The sequence below is a fragment of the Schistocerca cancellata genome, chromosome 3 (genome assembly GCF_023864275.1).
Source record: "Schistocerca cancellata isolate TAMUIC-IGC-003103 chromosome 3, iqSchCanc2.1, whole genome shotgun sequence".
NCBI classification, from domain to species: Eukaryota; Metazoa; Arthropoda; class Insecta; order Orthoptera; family Acrididae; genus Schistocerca; species Schistocerca cancellata.
The window spans coordinates 946182330-946196174 of NC_064628.1; the positions used below are offsets into that span (position 1 = coordinate 946182330).

General features: G+C 40.6%; 1 pseudogene; it reads left to right on the top strand.

Annotated features, from left to right (window-relative positions):
* Nucleotides 1–12814: 12814 nt before the first annotated feature.
* On the top strand, nt 12815–12931 carry LOC126177431 (5S ribosomal RNA; annotated as a pseudogene).
* Nucleotides 12932–13845: the final 914 nt, after the last annotated feature.

Genomic DNA, 13845 nt, shown 5'->3' on the forward strand with positions numbered 1-13845 from the left:
ATGCTATAGACCATGACACCACACAAAAATAGAAAACGAATTTGAGGATTCTTGTAGAAGTTAAAACTCACTATATCTTAGAATCGTAATGTGGAAAGGGCGCAGAAATTTGTAAAGCTTTTTAAAAAGGCATAAGACAATGTAGGTACTAGAGATATGTTAGATGATTATAAGCAAAACTTTTTGTAAGAACCACTGTAAAAATTCCAGCAAGGACCAGATGCAACGACCCACAATTTGCAACAAGAGAAGTATCAAGAAAGAAAAGGACATAATTAGCAAGACACGATTCCTACAAGGCAGAAGCATCGAGAGAAGGGAAAGGACAGCGAGACCAACAAAGGGCACTTCTATCCGAAGTCGGCAATAAATCTACTGCTAAGGCGACCGGTGCAGGGACAGACAAGCAAACACTGGACTTTCGCTGCTCATAAACCCCGGACGCCCCCACTCAGCGGAGCAAGCAAAAAATGGCCCGATGAGAAGACCACTTGGGCAAGCCACCACTGGCAAGAAATGTGTGTAAAAGTCACACTACTGCTATTAAACAGCACGCTGATACACGAAACTGAAGACAACTTCCACAAAGTAGAACTGACACATCCAAACAATTTATCAAACTGTTACTAACAGGAGAACTTCAAAGCGACTAGTTATCAATAAATATTCCCATATCCTGCCTAGAGAAGAACCAAGAGTCAAGTAAGATGCAGAGAAAAATCAGGAAGAACAGAAGTTGAAGATTCGCAAGATTGAGACCAAGAAAGAAGATGGGTGAAGAATAGACGACAAACCTTCCCAAATCCCTATCCTATTGTAAACTAGACGTCTGCGAAGTATAGCAATGGAAAACGACCGCTTTCAGCTACACATAATGATGACTTCCACGCATACAAAGTCAGTAAACCACGAAATTCTGCACTCTCAGCTCCATTTCATTATGGGACCTCTACAACAGCTACACACAGTTGCAAAACCAACAAGGAACGGCGAACGAAGCTGTACATCAAATACTTGCCCACATCCATCTCGCTCAAGTCCATCATCTTTGTGCAAAATCATTCGCCAACCTCATGCTTAAACATTCATAGGATTATGTGAATGTGTGAAATCAAATTATGTGATGTAGGAATTGTGCAAAAGAAACGTGTGAAAGACTAAATAAATTAAGCACACCAGACAGCTAATAAACTACAAAATAACAGCCATTGACTATGGACTTAAGTAAAAATAGACTATCGATAAAAATAAGTCATTAGTTCTGCAATGGACAGTGTATAAAGAACAAAGGTAAGGCATAATAGACACTACAACTATATGCTACTTATTTTCTCCTCATAAATATAAAAGAATAACTATATTTTACTCATTTTCTCCTTACAAAAACAAAGAATAAAAAAATTATCTTGTTGGAGGTTTTCCCTTTTTTTAACATTTGTACCATTTGTTAGCATAATATCTCAATACTTCTGTATGTATATTTCTTTGTAAAAGCAATTCTTGGAAATAATTCTTATTTGTTATTGTAACAATACTGAAATGAGTGTCTAGAAACAAAAACATTTTAATTGTACATCATATTTAGAAAATGTGTTAGGAATAGGTTTTACTTAATTGCTACATTTCTAAAAAAAATTTCTATGAAAATCGATGTGAAAGACTCCTCACTTTCGATAACAAACTTCACACTTAAATAAAGAAAGAAAATAATTAAAAATTAATAATGATAAAAGCACAAAAACATTCTTCTCTTGTCAATTTAAACATATCTTTGAGAACATTGTGGAACAGTATAAAAATATAAATTAGTAATACAAACCAGCATGGAACTAGAATAACGTGGCTGAACAGTAGGCAACAAAATTTAGATAAAGGAACAATTTTTGACTGACTTAGACAACCATTCAATCATTGCCTAACTTCAGTGCAAAAATTAAGTTCGAAGGCTGGTGATATGTGAGGTGTCAGGCAAATCCAACACCTTCCATGAAAACCCTGACATGATAGCAAATCCGACAGTATGTCACATAGTTCTGAATAAATCCTGACATTAAATTAACCAAAGTAATATGATCAATGAGTGAGCAAATGGAATACCACTGACTAACACAAGAACGCCTAAATGCATGTCATATCTTCCCATCATGAAACAGACGCAGTTCCGAGGGGAGAAACGAGAACATAAGCCGAGAGCAGAGTCGTGTAAGCGAGAAGGTCCTACGATAAGGGATGGACACCCACGTCGCCAGCCGACCGCCAAGATCACCCCCAGCCCATGTTAAAAGATAGAGCCCTCCAGCCCATGTTAAAAGATAGAGCCCTCCAGAAGAACAGTATAGATCTTACGATAACACTAAAAGGGCCACACCAGCTGCAAGTTTTAGCGTGAGACTATACACATTTCTGTTATGTTGCAAACATTAAAAACATTGCCCCACCACGAAAAGTATGTTTCCCATTGGATAGACAGAAGTTTTGTAGGTGGAGCTTAAAGTTAACATTGAGACGCTGATTGGTCAGTGAAAACTCAGCCAGATACCTTTCTTTAAAACTTCGGTAAATTGTAGTAATTAGAAGTTAGGAGGGACTTGCTTCCGAGACAGCAATGTGCGTGGAGCTGCGCCACCCGCCATCCCGTGACGCCGCCTAAACACTGACAAGGTAATGAACGCACACGATGCCGCATTTTTGAGCGCATAAGGCTTCACTCAGAACTGCAGAAGTCTCATCTGTTACATCCCGTTTTTACGTAATACTAGTGTCGAGTGTCAATTCAATCTCATGGTGTTCACGTTTGATACTTGAAGTAAAAATCTGAAACGCTATGATTTCTCTGTTATATAATTATTGAGAAGTCACATCAGTCACTGTCATTTACGACAAGTTAGATAAGTAATTAAAGATAATTGAGGGTCACTGTAGGCCATTTTGATAGTTTTCTATTTTATGAAACTTAACTTAAATCTAGATTATAGATGTGATATGGCACAGGTCATCCTTCGATCCATTGTAGAACTTGGAAACCCATTCAGGGAATATTCGTTCACATTTTTGTTGAACGCAGTTGGTTCTTATCATCCTGCATTAAAATATTTCCTTTTATCAATAGTGCAATTTATAAACAATGTTTTGTGAGTAGAATAAAATTTGCAGTGGTAAACTTCACTGCTTTTTCGACGTTATTTTACCAGATAACTAAAAATAGGAAAGCCTTGAACCCCTTCCACTAAATTTAGTTAGTATTAAGATTCTTTTACAGGGAGAGCAGTGGAGCTGACGCTGAAATCATTAAGTATTTGATTATATCATCGCTAGTCTCACTGAAGTCTTCTGAACTCTACATGTCATGTGTGGTCTGGCGTCTCGTTACCGGCAACAGGTCCCAGGTTCAAACTAGTCAATTCCCTAAAAAACACGCTCAGAGCGTCGTTGCGCGAAAGTGGTAGAGAGACACAACTTAGAACAAACAGACACCACGTAGAATGTTAGAATACCACTCAGCATTATATGTTATTTGATCCCCTAAAGCAATAGTCGCAAAACGTCTCATGTAAACCATCAGGTAGTCGTATTTTTCTAGGGAGATCTTAGTGAACGAACCGTTGTTGTCAATTTTAGTTCATTTTGGAACACCAAAATTGTTGATTGTTGCTTATTGTACTGGTCGGTCGAGTACAGTCATATTCAGTTTGCTGTTACGAAGTGCGTATTAACTTTGTGCTTCCTCGGTCGAATGCTTTTGAGCACTTTCTTACATAAGCTGGCACAAACATAATTTTGAGCTCTGGCCAAATCATGCGCGATCCATTGTGAGCAGCTCTTTTCCATATGTAAAGTGTTCACGCCGAATTTCATCTACTGCGGTATTTGAAGTGGCTAAGAATGTCTCTGTCTCACGGAAACTAACAGCAGGATTCTGTCTTCAGTTCTTTTCAGCGTTGCGCAAATCATCGATGTTTTTGTGAAGAACAAAATTTGAAATGATCACTGACGAAAATAAGATCACGACGAAATTCTGCGAAGTACCAAAAAATTAACGAAGTAATTAAAGATACCTTTGTTGCGTTAATACTTACATTATTAAGGGGGAAGGGAGAGGGAGCAATTTGTGGCCACCTTTTGTAGATATTATAATTTAGATTGGTATTTCATATTTTAAAATTCTGATAAAAATATTTTCTTCCAGTCCATGTAGTAGCAGATGTAAAAATGGCCATCGACGCTTCGAATTGTACTAAAGAAGAAGATGTCGGCCTGTAGGGCGAGTGATATAATAACTAAGGCGGTAAAAAGACAAGCCCATAATGATGAGACGTCAGTTCTGAGATCTATAAACAAAACACTCGAGGATGAGGAAGCCCTTTTTACTCGCGCAGATAAAGGGAACTCAGCCGTTATTACATATCGACAAGTATATGTGGATAAGGTTCTTTCATTCTTCGAAGAGAATAACATCCACCTGTTAGACCACGATCCATCGGAGACTTATGCGAGGGAACTTAAAGATTGTCTTGAAGGATGTTTGTTTATCATTCCCCCTAACAGTGTGTCAAGATTGCGTGTTATGAATCCTAAAATTCCTGCATTGAGGGCCCAAATTAATACTCATAAGGAAGGTTTCCCTTTCCGCCCGTTAATTAATGCAAGAGGGAATTTAGGTGAACCTGGGCAAAGATTTCTCTTGCAGATTTTGAAAAAAGAATTTGTTTTTGAGCAGACTTTGACGTTAACGAGTCGGAAAGAACTGGTTACGTTGTTACAGGACCAGGTCTTCCCGACAGGCTGTCGTCTGTCATCTCTTGACATAAAGAATTTGTACACAAATGTGCCGATAGAAGAAACCATTATGATTATCCAGCAGAATCTCTTTCATAATAAGCGATTGATAACAGATGAAATTATCGAGGTTATCTCTCTTCTTCGAATTCTTACGGCATATAATTATTTATCGTTCAATGACAACATGTGCAGTCAGAGAGATGCCCTAGCTATGTGCAGCGTTTTGGCTGGTTTTTTAGATAATTTCTTCGTTAACTACATTCAGCTCCAGGTGTTTAAACGCAATTCCTACTTTTGCCAAAAAAAATTTATTTTATCGGCGTTATGTCGACGACATTCTGGTTGTGTTTAATGGCGATGAATCAGAAATTTCGGGTTTGGTTGATGAATTTAATGCCCTTCACCCAAAGATGATTTTCACACATGACAATATGAATCCTGACGGAGTCGTCAATTACCTAGATCTGCGGTTACAGTTACGTGATAACAAAGTCTCCATAGATATTTTTAGGAAACCCACGACCACAGATGCTATTATTCCTGCTTCTTCCTGCCATCCTCGCCAGCATTAGATTAGTTTTTTTTTTAGCTATGATTACACGTCTATGAGAGTTGCCATTATCTGAAGACGCAGTTAGTAGAGAACTTGACAATCTAAACTATATCGCCCGTAATAATGGCTACAGTGTTGCGCTCGTTGATAAGATATACCAAGATAAAACAACGATTCCCTTCTGAGTTCACCCAATGCACCATCTGTCGCGGAGCACAATTACATTTCTTTGCCATTGATGGACAATGTCAGTTACGAACTGGCCAAACTTTTCCGGGGAGTGGGCTCTCGTACAGTATTTTCCGCGGCTACCAATCTCCAGTTTATGTACATACATAATGAATCACCTAAAACGAACAACCTTTCGGCATCGGGGGTATATTTGCTGGAGTGTCGCGATTGTAATGCAGGATATGTTGGACAAACAGCCAGAACCTTCAAAATTAGATTGCAAGAACATCTTCTTAATAGATGGGGACAGGTAAAACAGAGCTCTGCCTTTGCCCAACACCTTAATGCCAGTTGCCATAGTCCCCCGCAAGTACAAAATCTTGAGTTTTGCATTTTGCGCAAAAGGGTAAGAAGTTAAACATTTTGGAAGAAATTGAAATATTTAGGCTTACGGAAGACAAAGATTTGTCTCTCCATAACGGGCAAATATTTGGCGCCAATCAGGCCTTTTTAGAAGTTATGAAATCGGTGTTATTAATGTAATCCTGGAACTCTCGTAGTTCTGCCTAAATATGATCCCTGTTCCTCTTTGGTCTTACGTCGTCTTCTTAGCAAAGCCATTAGGTTTCTTTTTTTACTCAAATAGGATACTTGCGAGTTTGTCGCTTTAAATGATGACACATCTTACACATTTCAATGTAGCTATAAAAAAAAAAAAAAGGGAGGCGGGGGAGTTTACCCGCATATCGTCTGTTCTCGACGTTGGTGTGTATTTCTTAAGCCTAATAATTTTACTTGTACTTAAAAAAAGAGGTTTTCTTGCTAGACGTTCTAGCTCCGAATGACGCGGTGTTGAATGTTAAATGGGCGGCCTCTTTATTTGAAATTACTGACCTGTGTTTTTAATGCTCCCGTTCTAGTGGTCTATGATACGAAAAATCTGTTTATGTAGTGCATCTGTGTGTTGTATTATACACCATGTTTTCTCATTGTAAATCTACGGCCTTCATTTATATTTTACTTCGTCAAAATTTTAGGATAAGTTAAGCACAGGTGTTGCCCCTAGTAATTCCATCTTATCAATGTTTTATGTGCATTACATTTATAAAGTTTTAGCGGGTACGTATATCCAATTTACGATCTCTCATTTTTAATCACTGCTGCGTAGCAGCGCCACCTATTGAGGTGATTCTGTATTAGGCTTCAGTACTGGCACACGACGCTGTGGCGCATTAAGCTTACTACCTGAGCCCCCATCTTACTCTGTTACTCGCTCCTGTGAACGGGAACGCGTTATGCAGATCTTGGTGCCTCTCGCGTCCATGTAGAAAAGGTAATGATTTTACTATTTTATATTTCTAGTTTTTACTGACTTTAACGAAGGCGATGTTAGCCTGATATATTCGACGATGCCCTTTGGCTACACTGACTAAAGGATTCTTAAGAAATACCAAATTAAGGTATTTGCTCTTTCAGTAGGTGATCTGTTCAGATTTTCAATATGTGATTTGTTTATACATGCTTATAGGTTATCCAAGTCTGCACAACGCGATCGCGATTCTTAAATAGATGTATTTGTTCCCTGTTTTCTATTTAGGTAACCTGAAGATGCCTAAATACGGCGAAACGCGTAGTTGAAAATAAAAAAAAACTAAAACTGCAACCAAGACTGTTTTAACCAATACAAATAAAAATATTTATTTTTTAGTATTTCCTCTATCAGATTTTATAAATATATAAATGTTTTCAGCTAAACTTAATCCTTTAAGTCTAATGGCAATCGTCATAAAGTCTACCTCCTCAGTAGCGGTTCTGATTTGATAACGAACGTCTTATTCCATAAATTACATTACAAATTAACAGCAGGGTAGACTCTTTGGGCATTGAATTTCTCTATGTGGCTAGAACCATGATTCATTTCTCTTTTGTTTCTGAGTGTTTCTTCTGCTTCTTATTAAGTTCCGTTTGGTGCGGTGTTAGAGACAGTTGTGATTGAAAATTTAACGTCGCTCTCTTACTGAGAGAGAGGTGTTAGACATTTTAAAAGAATATACAAATTCTGAAATTGAGTTTTGTGTCAGTGATGAAGTGGCGAGGATGTGGACAGCGATGGTGTGCAAACAGACTCTGAAGACGAGCTGTGGGCACCTTCAGCGGATGATGACGCAGCTGGTGAGGTCAGTTAGAAGTATTTTACAACAAGGAACAAGTTCTTACGTCCATTCCTCCTCATATCACAAGGCGAGTAGCGCAGAACTTAGTGAAAGAGTGAGAAGGCATAAATAATGAAGGGAAAGTATGAACAATAAGAGAATAAATTGAAAAGATTTCTTCTCCAGAAAGTATTACCATAGTAATGGTTCAAAATGGTTCAAATGGCTCTGAGCACTATGGGACTTAACATCTTAGGTCATCAGTCCCCTAGAACTTAGAACTACTTAAACCTAACTAACCTAAGGACATCACACACATCCATGCCCGAGGCAGGATTCGAACCTGCGACCGTAGCAGTCGCGCGGTTCCTGACTGAAGCGCCTAGAACCGCTCGGCCACCGTGGCCGGCATATTACCATAGTAATAAAGCGTACCAATGAAGAAGCATTGAGACAGAATCTATCCAAAACAGATAAACTTGAATTCATAGTGATTGTAAAATTAATTATTACTGTGGGGAAGTTGGGCCATAGTAAATCAGGTATTCCAGATTAATGGTACAATCTTTCAGGAAGGTTTGTTTATACTGCTACTATGAGTAGAAATAGTTTCCGTCAGCTTACTAATATAATAAGATTTGATGTTCAGAGAGGCACGAAATAAGCATAGGGAACATGGCTAATTTGCTGCGATACGAAAAATATTTGTTCAAATGAGTGTATTACTGTATAGTTGTTAGTCTACTGGGATGCACACCATTATGATGAAATGTTGTCATTGTTCCGTGGCAGGTGTCCCTTCAGGTCTTCATGAAGGTAAAAATCTGGAAAGTGTGGTATACTTGTACGAATGCTCAGAGACTCTAAAATCAGGTATGTTCTCAGCATGGAGCAGTATGCAGGGAAGTAAAATGATAGTCTAAAACAATCAAATTCAGCTGCAGCTGTAGTGAAATTCCTCGCTATTCCTCCACATACTCGAGGCCGCAGGTGCACCACAGACAAGTAGTACAATTCAGTTGATTTGGCCGAAGATTTGTGGGGGAATTAGATCCTATCTCTTGTGGAAATATAACAAGCGAAAAGGAAGCATATACTTCATGAACTGAAAGACATTTCAAGAACAGACTTATTTTCCACTAAATTTGCTTTCAGTGATTCTAGTATTGGAAATGTCCCAGTCACAATTGTGTCTTGTATCCCTTGTGAGAAACCCAACAAGCAAACAAACAAACAAGTAAACAATACAGCTTATGTTGCTGTCGACTCCACATTATGAAGCTACAACTTATTCACCTACTGGCACTAATAAGAAAATAGTCATAAATTTATATTGTAATGAGACAAGAGGCGGTTTTGAAACAGTCGATCACAAGGTGAGAAAATTTTCAACTAAGAGGGCTACAAGAAGGTGGCCGGTACCCATTATCTACACATAGCAGCATTAAATGGTGTTTCTGCTCGATTTCCCTGAGTGGGATAAGACGTATCTAAGTGACAGCTTTTTCTTCAAGAAATGGGACTACAGCTCACGAAACCACATATTGAAGATAAGACTACGAATATTATAGGACGCTAGAAGTGTGTGGTTTCAGCCATGGAAGGTATTCTCGGACGGAATATCAAGCAGAAGCTAGATGCAAAGGAAGATTAAGTAGAAAGCGAAGATGTCGTTTGCCTTGTCGTGAAAGTCAATCAAAAGGAGTGAAGTACAACATAATAAAGTGAACGAAACAGCAATGATCTGTAAAACTATGAGAGATGCACATGCAGGAAACATATAATGGAATCTAGAATGAAATTTTCACTGTACAGGGCCGATATGAAACTTCTTGGCAGATTAAAACTGTGTGCTGGACCGAGACTCGAACTCGGGACCTTTGCCATTCGTGGGCAAGTGCTCTAGAGCTCCGCAATATCCTTTCTTCCAGGAGTGCTAGTTCTGCAAGGTTCGCAGGAGAGCTTCTGTGAAGTTTGGAAGGTTGGAGACGAGGTACTGGCGGAATTAAAGTTGTGAGGAGGGGGCGTGAGTCGTGCTTGGGTAGCTCAGTTGGTAAAGCACTTGTCCGCGAAAGGCAAATGTCCTGATTTCAAGTCTCGGTACGGCACACAGTTTTAATCTGCCAGGAAGTTTCAACAAGGAAACTGTTGCATGTTCCAAATGTGAAAACGTTTTAGAAGACAGTGATGAATAAGTGATCCCGGAAAATATGTAATGTCAACTGCTGTATTTAATCAAATGGCTCTGAGCACTATGGTAGTTAACATCTGTGGTCATCAGTCCCCTAGAACTTAGAACTACTTAAGCTTAACTAACCTAAGGACATCACACACATCCATGCCCGTCGCAGTATTCGAACCTGCGACCGTAGCGGTCACGCGGTTCCAGACTGAAGCGCCCAGAACCGCACGACAATATCTGCAATATAGTTTAATTATAATGAAGTGTTTTCCAATAACTCTGTAACAACTTTTACAACCAATGCAAAGAGATACTGCTCAAGAAAATAAGACTAAATAAACTTAACTGACGTAAAAAATGAAAAATCGTAAATGCTGTTTTGTAAAGAGGGCTAAGCGAAGTTAACAGTTTCTGGCCCTTATTGAACATCACTGCACAATACTTCTTAAATGAATGTCAATAAAAATTAAAGAAATTTGAATTATAAAATTTTTTGTGGTGGGCGTATAGTACCTCGAACCACCACATTCTCTTCCGCCTCCCCCCCCCCCCCTCCCCTCCCTTGCTACTGCACTTTATGAAAAATGTGTTGGTACGAAAATTGAAACAAATGAAGCAAGAATGCTTTCATATGAAGTATTGGTTTTCCGCACTACTTTTCGGTAAACGTTTACTGTAAACAAATTAAATGGCACCCGTGCTCGAATTTATCGATACTTTAACAATGAGAAATGAGAATTTTTAAAATTTCAGCTACGTCACACGTGAATAGCCCCAACCAGAGGTCCTTAATTGGCGCGAAGCTCGCGCGTGGCGTTCTGCTGGGCTGCCGAGCGTGTGGAAAGCGCCTGCGCGCCGCGTCACGCGCGTCGCTCCGCAGGTCGAACTCTGCGCACGCCTGGACGCAGCCCTCGACCCAGCAGCGCTCATTATGACGCCCTTCCATCACGCACTCTGCAATTAAGGAGACACTCGCGCGCTGCGAACGGAAGCTTTGAGCCGGCTCTGTCAGGCCGCCACCGGAAGATGATAAAAGGGGGGAGAGGCGCCCCAGAAATTGTTTAAACAAAAGGCTCCCCCGCGCCTCCGGCGGCGACGTCATTAAAATTTAACGCCGAAGGAAAAATGTTTGTCAGCGGAGTTACGTCCATTCGGAGCGCATCTGCCGTTCGCCCACATGAGAATCGTGGAATCGCTCTGTTACACGCCATAAGCAATAAAGGAAAAAACGTGATAGTATCGGCGAGCGAGCGTATTCCGCCGATACCACAACACCCCAATATGTTGGCACGATAATTTTGTTATGACGATTTCATCGCTCTGAAAACATTATTTTATGTGGATATAAATGTAAATGCTACCTTATATGAGGAAGAGCAGAGAACAAATTTTTAACTTGCCATCCACTTTTTTCAGACAAGAGAGTTTGCCCAGGCTTGCGAAATCGTGACCTTCTTACTGAAATTTCACCCGAGATTTGGCGGCAAGAAAACTACAGGAGAGCCAAGTCAGGCACTGGAACATGTTCGCGTAATAATGTGAGTCGATCGTCTGAATTTATTGTATTTTCTCGACTGGTAATCTGTTTTACTGGATTCTACTACAATTCATTTTTAGCAGAACTTTCCTTCTGCAGCAGTAACTATGGCTGTTTATTCTGTCCACTCAAACCTAAAGGGCCTTACAAAAAACAGAGGTAACAAGGAGCCACTGTGGGATGCCAGTGTAATTTCCTACGAGTACACATGAGCGACTGCTGATATAATTCTCTGATAGCTAGAAAGGCGACTCGGTTGCCTGAGATTATCCTGGTTACCAGGCGTGGCAGGGTATATAAGGGACGTGAGTAACATCAGATTTTTTTTTAATTCATTGGCCTTCGGCATTCAACATTTCGCCAGAGAAACGAGTAGCTACGGATTTGGTATACAGTGTCACGTATACAGCACAGGCATTAGAAATTACCTTAATTCCTGATAAACTCCATGGCACACTTTGCATATTAACACATTCAACACATTCCATATGTCACAACTTCTTACAATGGAATCTTTGTGTCTAATTTATTATTGGATTTCGTTTTTTGCTCAAATCGGACAAAACTGACGTAGTCCGTTGTGTTCAGCTGTCAAAACACGTCCTCACAGATGTGATTTGGGGAACTCCTCCTCTGATCAAAGCCTTAAGAAACTTGCGGCGTTGTCTGTCATAGCGTGAAGACACTATTACTGCATGACTGAAGTCTGCAATCTCAGCTGGGTAAACTTGGCGAACTGGAGATGGCTGCACTATCATCCTATAAAGATGTGAAGGACGACAACTGTGACCCAGACAGGTACGCGTTATAGTAATGGTATGACGTCTAGTTAGCCTGATTTGGGAGAACCAGGTTTTTCGCGGAATACTTGGATTTATTGCGGCAGACGTCTACCTTTGGACTGTTGTCAGACTCCCCACGTCTGTGGCCGTTTTTGATGGTCTCTTGTCTTTACGCCAGCAACAAAATCTGTACGTGGAAGGAAAGTATTATAAGGTTGGCTATCAGTCACACTTCATTGCGACAGGTGACCCGCCATCTCGGCACATGAGATAGCAGAGTGCCTCTTGGTCCATAATAACTGGACACATTTATGCTGATTTTCACACTGATATATTAACTTCATTATATCGAGCAAACGACGGTTAGTGTTTTGGAGGCCACGTACTGCTTTTCCAGGTTTCCCAGTGCTCTCCTCGAATCCATGTAGTAAGGTTGTCGTGGAACTGATTTGCTGTATATCAATGGGCTTCCTTAATTCCCAGAACTTCGGCAGTGAAGAGCTGGCTTCCGACAGTACCTTAAACGTAGCCCAAGATAGTCGATCTCCGCAGAAGTAAGCCTTAAGAAACTTGCGGCGTTGTATGTCATAGCATGAAGACATTGGGGTCACACGGTTGAGGTCTGCAGTCTCAACTAGGCGGACTTGGCAATATGGAGGCAACGGCCTTGCCGCAGTGGATACACCGGTTCCCGTGAGATCACCGAAGTTAAGCGCTGTCGGGCGTGGCCGGCACTTGGATGGGTGACCATGCAGCAGCCATGCGCTGTTGCCATTTTTCGGGGTGCACTCAGCCTCATGATGCCAAATGAGGAGCTACTCGACCGAATAGTAGCGGCTCCGGTCAAAGAAAACCATCATAACGACCGGGAGAGTGGTGTGCCGACCACATGCCCCTCCTATCCGCATCCTCAACTGAGGATGACACGGCGGTCGGATGGTCCCGATGGGCCACTTTTGGCCTGAAGACGGAGTGCTTTTGGCAATATGGAGATCGCTGAACTTTCATCCAATAAAGACGTGAATATTTTGCCGACGAGGACCATGTTGATGCAGTGAGATGGGAAACGCCAATAGAAGTAGTGAAAGTTTGATCTGACACTCTGGGCAGAGAGAAGATTGTGGGCTGGTAGTTCAGTACTTCGTGTTCCAAGCAGCAGAGAGTCTTTTAGAACGGAGGTATACATAGCTTTGCTGCCCGAAACTTTGAACTAGGAGAGGCAACCTCCTTCTTTCAATCCTAATGGCCATACTCGTTGCCCTCAGAGAAGAAGTTAAGATTTTGGAGAAGAGGATGGACTGTTCGTGCTGGTCTAATCAAGGATGACTCTCTGAGCCAAGACAGTCGTCCGGAATTGGAGGAGGGTCTCCCTTGTCTCCATCGAAAGCGTATTCACTCAAACATCCCCTTAGAAAAATTTATCAATTACTGTACTGGTTAACCCCTTACGTTATTTGATTTTTCAAACAGCTGAGCAAAACTGAACGTATTCAGACATTTCTCTCTTTACTTGTTCAGAACTGACACAAAATATTTTTAGCGCAACGCAATCTGATTTTCAATAACCCCTAAAAAAGAATGGCCGTGACTAACAATAACCTATACCTTTCATGAATCACTTACCTCACAAGAACCTTCGATACTCGAACTACTGCAATACAGCGAGTGCCAATACTGCCAGCTAAAAA